This window comes from Bidens hawaiensis, unplaced genomic scaffold (genome assembly GCF_021521415.1).
Source record: "Bidens hawaiensis isolate Kalapana, Puna unplaced genomic scaffold, B.hawaiensis_p1.1 tig00004322_1, whole genome shotgun sequence".
NCBI classification, from domain to species: Eukaryota; Viridiplantae; Streptophyta; class Magnoliopsida; order Asterales; family Asteraceae; genus Bidens; species Bidens hawaiensis.
Window position 1 is genome coordinate 52213 of NW_027491260.1, and position 8702 is coordinate 60914.

Here is an 8702-nt window from a genome sequence, read left to right on the forward strand (position 1 = left end):
GGTTCTGTTGGGATATATCTTATGGTTTATGCTTTTGTTATAAGGTTCGCGCTTTTTGGTGGGCTTGACGGGTTTAGATTGGGCTTGGCCAGTGTGGCTTGTATTTCCCGATATATACTTATGCTTACTATTGTTTAGGGTTAGACATCACAAGTAACTTCATCGTAATCAGTTTTGTTTAAGGGACTTAAGTACCATACGTAATATACGTGCGCTTTGAATTCATACCCTTGTGTTCATCGTGTATTATTTCATCTTTGTTCTTGAATCAGCACGTTGTTAGTTGTTGCCTAACAACGTGTTTACTTGATATCATACTGAAAGATCCATTCACAGGACTTAAAATTGGTATAAAAACTTATTGACATATTATAGGCTCGGTTTGATATCATGATTCAAGGTACTTTCAGTTGAAGATTGATAGTTGTTGTTGTGCTAACTAAGAATATGAAAAATAACCTTCTTCGTAATTTTAAGAACAAGACGAGAGAAGGATTTGGCATGATCATGTTGTGAATTCAAAAGATTTCAAAATCCCTATGTTTTCGGGATTTTTGAGTTATTAACAAACAATCTACTTCTCGGTTTGACTGGTTTTCAGTTACTAATGGGTTCCCTGTTTCTCGGCTGTTGAGCTCCAAGTTTCTGGTTCTCGGTGACAAACTGTTCTCATTAGTTAGAGTTCTCGGCTATAATAGGTTCTCGGCTATTATTAACTCTCAATCATAAGGTTCTCGGTAAAAAGAGTTTTCGGTGGTAGTGAGGGTTCCCGGCTCACATAATAGCTTTCGTTAATCTGGTTCTCAATTTGGTTTATTCTGCTACAATGGAGTCAAAGACAATAGTGTTTCCACCAATATCCATCAGGAACTAGAATTTGTGATGGGAACCACAAATTGAATTCTGCGTTTGTTAAATGTTGAGGGTTATGATGAGTGGAAGTTCATATTTGATATGTACATGAGAATGAAGGACTCCAAGACTTGAAGGAGTATTCTAAAAGGTCCAAGCATCATCACTTATGAGTTTGATGATGAAGAAAAGACGGTGGCTCCTAAACCAGTTGAATAGTACACAGATGCTGACTTTGAGAAGATTGATGATGATGAAAGAGCCATATCTAATCTTACTCTAGCCCTGGACCCCGACATTGCTATAGGTTTTAGAGAAATCAAGTAAGCCAAGGCTCTGTGGGAGGATCTTATTGATGAGTTTCAAGGAAATGAAGACATGCAACAAAGTAAGAGGGATTTGTTGCATCATGAGTTCAATATGTTTAACCAAATTCTGGGTGAATATCTTAATACTCAACAACAAATATTCACCAAGCTTGTTACACGAATGAGATTAACAAAAATTGAGCTAACTCTCTTAGAAGTTAACATGAAAATCTTGAACTCACTTCCTCAAAACTGGGATATTAATGTTGTTGTGATTAAGAAGACTAAGAAGCGTGCTATTAATCATGCTAGCTCCTACAATATTGTTGGCTTGAATTCATCCACCAACAATGCTTTTTCAGCTCAGGATGGGTTTGCTATGTTCAGATCCACACTGACTAGTCCACTACTCCAGTATACCACTCAAGCACTCCACCCAAAGTCACTCCAAAGAATTCTTCCACACCCTTTTCAAGAGATAGTGCAAATCCAGCTCCTCAGATTCCCACAATCTCAAAGGAAACTGAAGAGAACATTGTCTTACTAGCAGGTTTTATGAACTGCTATAATGCCTTTCTTGCTGGTGAGATAGTTCCACCAGTTATGTTTGCTGAAATGGATCAGATCCATCTTGAAGACGTTGAATATATGGAAATCTCATGGAAAATGGCTATGACGGTGTTCAGGGTAAAGAACTTCACACAGAAGACAACAGAATTAATTGAGCCTTCAAAAATAGCAAGAAAGTGGGCTTCGATAAAGGAAAACTCAGGTGCTATAAATTCCATGAGCCACGTCATTTGTTCGTGAATGCACCAACCATGCTAAGGAACCTAACAATGAGAGGGCACTAATTCTAGTTGGATAGACATAAGCAGTTGTGTCTAGAAATGAGAAAGCTATTGTGGCTCACCAATTTGGATAAGAGGAGAACATGATTGAGCATCAGTTTAAGTACAAAGATAATAAGGGCATGGGCCCTTGGGTTCAATCAGGTTCCCCCTCCATTCAATAATAATTATTTTTATCTTCCCATAACTAAAGAAGATGAGGAGAGGGAACAACATTTACAGTATGGTAAGGAAATTGTAAATGAAACTATAGGAAAAGGCTCACTCAGACCCACTAAGCCTGTGTTTAGTAAAAAGGGTGATATTAATGCATCTACTTCACATGCAGATGAAGTAATTATCAAAGATTGGTTAGAGGAAGAGGAAGATTTAAATGTTTTGAACAATTCTAAATTTAAAACTGATTTACTTTCTGGTTATGTTAAAACTGATGTTTGTGTGAGCTATGTTTTTAAGAGCGAAAATTGTGTGCTTAAACCTTCTACTTCTGCTATTAATAATAATTTGGTAAATGTTAATGTTGCTAAACCACCTAAAACTGGTAAATGTAAGGTTCCAAAGATTGTGGAAGAAGGTGCTTCTTGTACTTATTCAAGTGGCAAAGCTATTAAAACTAAACATGTTAACAAAAAATCCAAAAGTCCCCACAAGTAGGTATGAGCAAATTCGGTACCGGTACCGAAATCGGTACTGATTTCGTACCGTCGGTACCTAACCGGTACCAAATTTTTGAGTATCGGGATCAGTATGGTACCGGTACGGTACGGTAAGGTACCGGTATTGCCCGAAATTTGATCTTAAATACCGGTAGCGTTCCGGTACCGAACCGAATATTTCGGTACCGATACCAAGAATTGGTGATTTTCGGGATCAGTATTTTCGGTACCGGTATCGTGCTCATCCCTACCCATAAGTCATCAGGACCAGGAGTTGGCCATAGTGGCTTTCATGTTAAGAAACAAATTTGTTATAATTGTGGAACTCCTGGTCACATAGCCAGGAATTGTCTCCATCGTCCGTATGTTCCTTATTATGGACAAGGATAAAGAAGTATGCCAAGATACGGGTTTCAAAATCAGTTTATAGAAAACCCGCCAAGGCGAACTCCTCATAGGGTGATTGGAACGCCCACAAATCTGCAAGTCAGGTGCTAAAATGAAACAAGTCAGGTGCTAAAATGAAACAAGTCATGTGTGGCAAATAAACCTGACAAGAGGAAAGGTTCAGCCATAAACCAAACCCTAGTTTGAAATTGGCCAAGGGACCTAAGTCCATATTAGTTCCCAAGGCCGAAGTTAAACAACCCATATGTGTTAGTCACAAAGTTGTTAAACCTGACTATAGATGGTTACCCAAATCTGCCAAGAACCAGTCATCTAAGATTCCTTGTGAAACTTCTAGTAAAATATTTGATAACAAGGAAGATATGACATGGCAACAAGTGCCATGTGTATACAAATCAGGTTTACCCAGTGTTACAATGGACTAGGTACCTAAAACAAATTAATTTTGTGTATTATGCATTAACAAATATGAAGGAATATCATTAGACTTTGGTATGTTGATAGTGGTTGTTTCAGGTAAATGACAGGAGACATCTCCCAACTGCATGACATTCAATATATCAATGGAGGGAATGTGTCCTTTATGGGAAGAGAAAAGGGAAGATCATTCTAAAGGGCACTGTAAGTAATGGTGTTTTATAGTTCAATAAAGTTAATTATATGTCACACCCCAACCGAAGGCGAAAATATCGGCACGCGAAATGATTGCTCACAGCTCACTGGGTACTCTCATGCAATATTAAATGTGACAATATATATTTATTAAATTAAATAATCCAAATATTCCAAACAACCAAAGTACATCATCTTTAAAATAAAAACAAAATAAATTCAAATTAAGTCTTGACTCTAACTTAAAATCATCACTAAGTCTTCATCTTGGCAATCAAGTCAACCAAAAACCTGCATATGCATATAAAATAAAGTAGGTTTGTCAACACAAGGTTGACTGAGTAAACATCAGTGAATTTAAATATATTATGAAACAAAAATGCAAAATTGTCCTTTGTGAGATAAACAATAAAGCCAATGAGCAATTAAGTGTGTCAATCAAATCATTTCTTTGCAAAATGGGCTTTGGCTACTACGACGGTCGTATGATCATACTATTAATATGATTATGATGTACCTCTTCGAATACGATCAAATAAACAGTCAAAAATGTAACAAATTAGGCGTTTAATTGATATGCACACAAGATTTAACAGTTTGCTAATGTGAGTACTAGATAATATATAAATATGATATGATACACATATGTCCCCAAAAAGTTGAAATAGGTAAAAGGGGGAATAAGTTACTTACCTTATCAAATAAGAAGAAAAAAAAAGAAACGATTTGATTAGAAAATAAGACGGCACGCTTTTCAAGAATTACCAATGAAAAACCCTAGTTAAGAATGATAGTGGGAAATAAATATAAATTAAAGACGTATTCTATAACTTGATAGGGATTCGATTTTGATGATGATCGGGTGTGTTTGAAAAAACACTTATTATTTAATTTATTGTTATATGTAAAAATGATGTGTTGTAAAACACACTTACTTTCCTTATAATTTTATCATGGTTTTTATGCTTAATTGTTTATTTTATGAAAGTATTGGGGTTAAGTGCAATAATTTACAAAGTTTAAATGTTAATTGTAGGTTTATGAAAGATGGTGAAAAAAGAGTTAGGTTGGAAGACTCTACGGGCCTTTTTGGTCAAGTTTTAAAACTACAACTCAAGGCCCGACCCAAGCCCACAAGTTAGAAGCCTTACATGATATTATATAAAGTTAATTAACTTAATTTTCTGCAATAATCCAGCCACAAAACCAAAATCAAAGAACCCTAACTCCTACTACCTAGTCCGATCGGCAGCAAGAGGAAAAAGAAAGAAAATTTTGTGGTGGCTAGGTGGCGGATAGGGAAGGAGAAAGAAGGCTTGGGTGACTTGGGACAACAGCTATACTCGTTTTTCATCATTTATATCAGCCATATACTCTAAGTAAAACTCTCATAAACTTTACTTTTTGTTCAAGAATCCTAACTAGTTGAATTGATTTTTTTCTTTGGATTGTTTTGCAAGTAATTGATTGTTTGACTTTGATTTAGTTATTCTTGGATTTTGAATGAGTTTGATTATGTTTATGTTGATGTTTATGATGATTTACTTGAATGTTAATGGCTGTCCAAACTTAATGAGTAGCTAATCTTGTTTGTTCTACCTAGGTTTGATGAATATTGTTAGGTTTTGACTAGTAATATGGATTGTTAATGATCATGGCTTAAATTGTTAATGTAAAGTTTGATTTAACAGTAAATTAGATTGTGTTTAGTGGCTGTGTTTTGTTTGATTATACCTAATAACCTCGTGCTTTAATTAATTGAATCGGTTTTGATTAGTTGTTGCATGTTTAAGTCTCTTTACTTTGTGTTTAGGGTTTATTTGCGGGAAGTACAAACGTAGGGATAAGTGGGTAAATTAATTAGATAAAATCAGTTGTGAAACACCTTCTTAGAGACCAAGAGGTGATAAGAAGTAAACTCGTCTCATTACTTTTACTTGTTAGAATTAAGATCGCGCGAGAGCGGGTTTTGTTCTTGTCGGGTTTGGGTGTTTGAGCGATTAGTTGGTCTAGTTTAAGTTAAGTTGAATTGTTCCTCTATCCTTGGTTGCGTAGTATTCGTTTCCATTAGGCTAGTGTGTCGGTGAGACCGAGAGGTGAGTCGGCATTAAAACACGTTAATAATTTATTTTCCCGGTTTGTTCTTAAAATCAACTAAGATAAGTTAGAGTTTGTTAGTGAAACCGAGAGGTGATCTGACCTTCTTGAGCGAACCTTAGTTGTGTCATCCTTTAGAACCGGTGTCATGAGAGTTTTCAATCCATTGTCTTGTCATCTCCTTCAATATGATTCTTACCTAGGTAGACGTTTTTATCACTGCAGTCAAAGTTTTCGAAGTTTTGTCAAAAGTTTTCACTTAGTTAAGTAGTTAAATCAAATAAAAATATCAATTAAATATTTTGGTGAGTCTTGGTTAGAGTTTAGTGACTATAAACGTTTTCACGTGTCTTCTAGTTCGATATCCGAACTTTCCACATCTGTGCTACACGCGACCGGTACACTTGTCGTTTGTGTGAACTAGGATAGATTGTTTGGTTTTTAAAACTTAGTTGCGACTTGTGTTTTATTTATAAATATATTTATATATATTTTCGCACATCAGAAAACACTTATTATTTAATTTATTGTTATTTGTAAAAATCACTTTTACTTACCAAGAGTTAAGATTATATAATATAACTGAATATATATATACATGAAATATACTTATAAATAAAATACCTAAACAAATAATCATAATTTGATAATTTATATAATAATATTTGTTTCAAATATTTATTTCCAATTAAAAACACATCTAATACATTTATTATAGTATTATTTGTTAAAACCTTTAGTTAATAAACATATTATATACATATATACACACACACACACATATTTATGAATATAGGATTGATTTATTTTGAGAACCACTTTGAGTTTTAAGAAATCGAAAGAACTCAACGTAATAATTTTATTTTGAATTTATTTTTACACACATGTAACACGTAAGTGTAATTAGCGCAAAAAAAATTACAATATTTTTCTACACACCGAAACGACTTATTACACATCTGTAACTAACATTTAAACTTGTGTAATTATCAAAAATCATTAGTCTCTCTCATGATTAATTTTTTAATTAGATTTATTCCCAGCCACATATTCAATACCCATTTAATTGATTGTGTGGTTCATATTAAGTTTTTAAAGTTCTTACAGTTCATAAAGTTCTCAAAAGATCCTTCTAATATGAATATATATATATATATATATATATATATATATATATAGTTTAAACAAAAAGAAATGGAAAACATCAATCTAGAAGTGCCAAATTCTCAAAAATATATTTAATTACCCCTTTTATATTAATTACATTAAGTTTTATTAATCAAAACATAAATAAAAAAATAAAATCCCAAAAAACCGGTCTGGAGGCTCGAACTCGCACCTCCAGCCATCCATATGAACCCACACAACATGCACCAGCCAACTGGGTTGGTGTCTAACACAGTTAACAGTTTGAACTACATATATTTAGGCACACAAGTCAATCATCGTCCCCAAATCATAAGAACCCTAAAATCACAATCGGTTTATTTGAATATTGTTTGGTCGAATTGTCAGAGGTTTATTAATTGGAGATTAATAACGAACTAGAAACATATTACAATTACCTTAAACGATAATGAATGGATGGTTTAGTTGATTGAATAATGGATGGCCTAAACTCGAACTAGAATCGCTAACGCTAGATTGATATATTGCAATTACTTTAAGGTTTAGATTCGTGAGGCTTGCAGGTACGTGTACACGAGTTTAATTGAATTATTATAGATCCTAAATGGTATAATACTATGTTGGTATAAGACGGTGACATATTTTGCTCAACAAAATCGATTTCTGATTTCATACCCAATTAACATGTCGGTGTAATTCGTTTTAGGTAACGTAAAATATTTGGTGAATCAATTTTGATTATACTACATTAATTTAGGCGCAAGAAAACCAATGGGTTACGGGTTTGGCTTTGGATACGGATTTGGATGTGGATATGGGTTTGGGTTAAGAAGATAATATAATCTTTAGATAAACTTGCAAATTAGTCCCTACACTTCATGTGTGGATACAATATGGGTTAAAAATAAATTTAGGGTGGATTTTGTATATAATTCAAATTTATAATAGATAGTTAAATATATATGATAAACAAAAATCATAATAACTCGATAAATGCGATATTTTATTGATTTAATTTTCCGAACATAGACACGGGTCGGCTAACTACTATCAAAACAATAAACGAAAAGTTCGGATTGTTGCATTATGTTCGTAAATTGGAACACAGTTTGTTGAGTGTTTCTCAGATTTTGTGATTAAAGCTTTTCCACTCATTTTACAAATAGAGAATTCCTTATTTTAATGTCTGACATTGTCATACCTGATGAATGGTTCTTTTTTCGGTCATAGAGAAAAGATAATGCATATGTGATCGACATGAATCAAAATTTTCCTGAAGAATTACTTATTTTCAAAATTGTCGGAACATAATGCCATGTTTTGGAATCGTCGTTTAGGTCATGCTAATGTTAAAAATCTAAACCGTCTTGCTAAAACAACATTGTTCAAGGTTTGCCAATAAAGGATTTTATAACAATTGAGAAATGTGTTGTTTGTGCACAAGTTTAACATCATCGTAAACCTTACAAACCAAAGCTGATTAACAGTATTGATTCTTTGTTTCAACTACTTCATATGGACCTATTTGGTCTTGTTATTATGCATAGCATTTCTCGTAACTCTTACTGTTTGGTTATTACAAATGATTACTCACGTTACATTTGGGATTTTTTTTGTCTAATAAGAGTGAGACTGCAGAGCTAATAAAAAATTTATAGTATTGATGGAGAATCGGACAAATTTGAGGGTTAAGGGCATACCAAGAGACAATGGTACTGAATTCAAGAAAATAGTGTTGAATCAATTCTTTGCTGGAAGGGGGGGGGGGGGTTGCATCGACAATACAATGA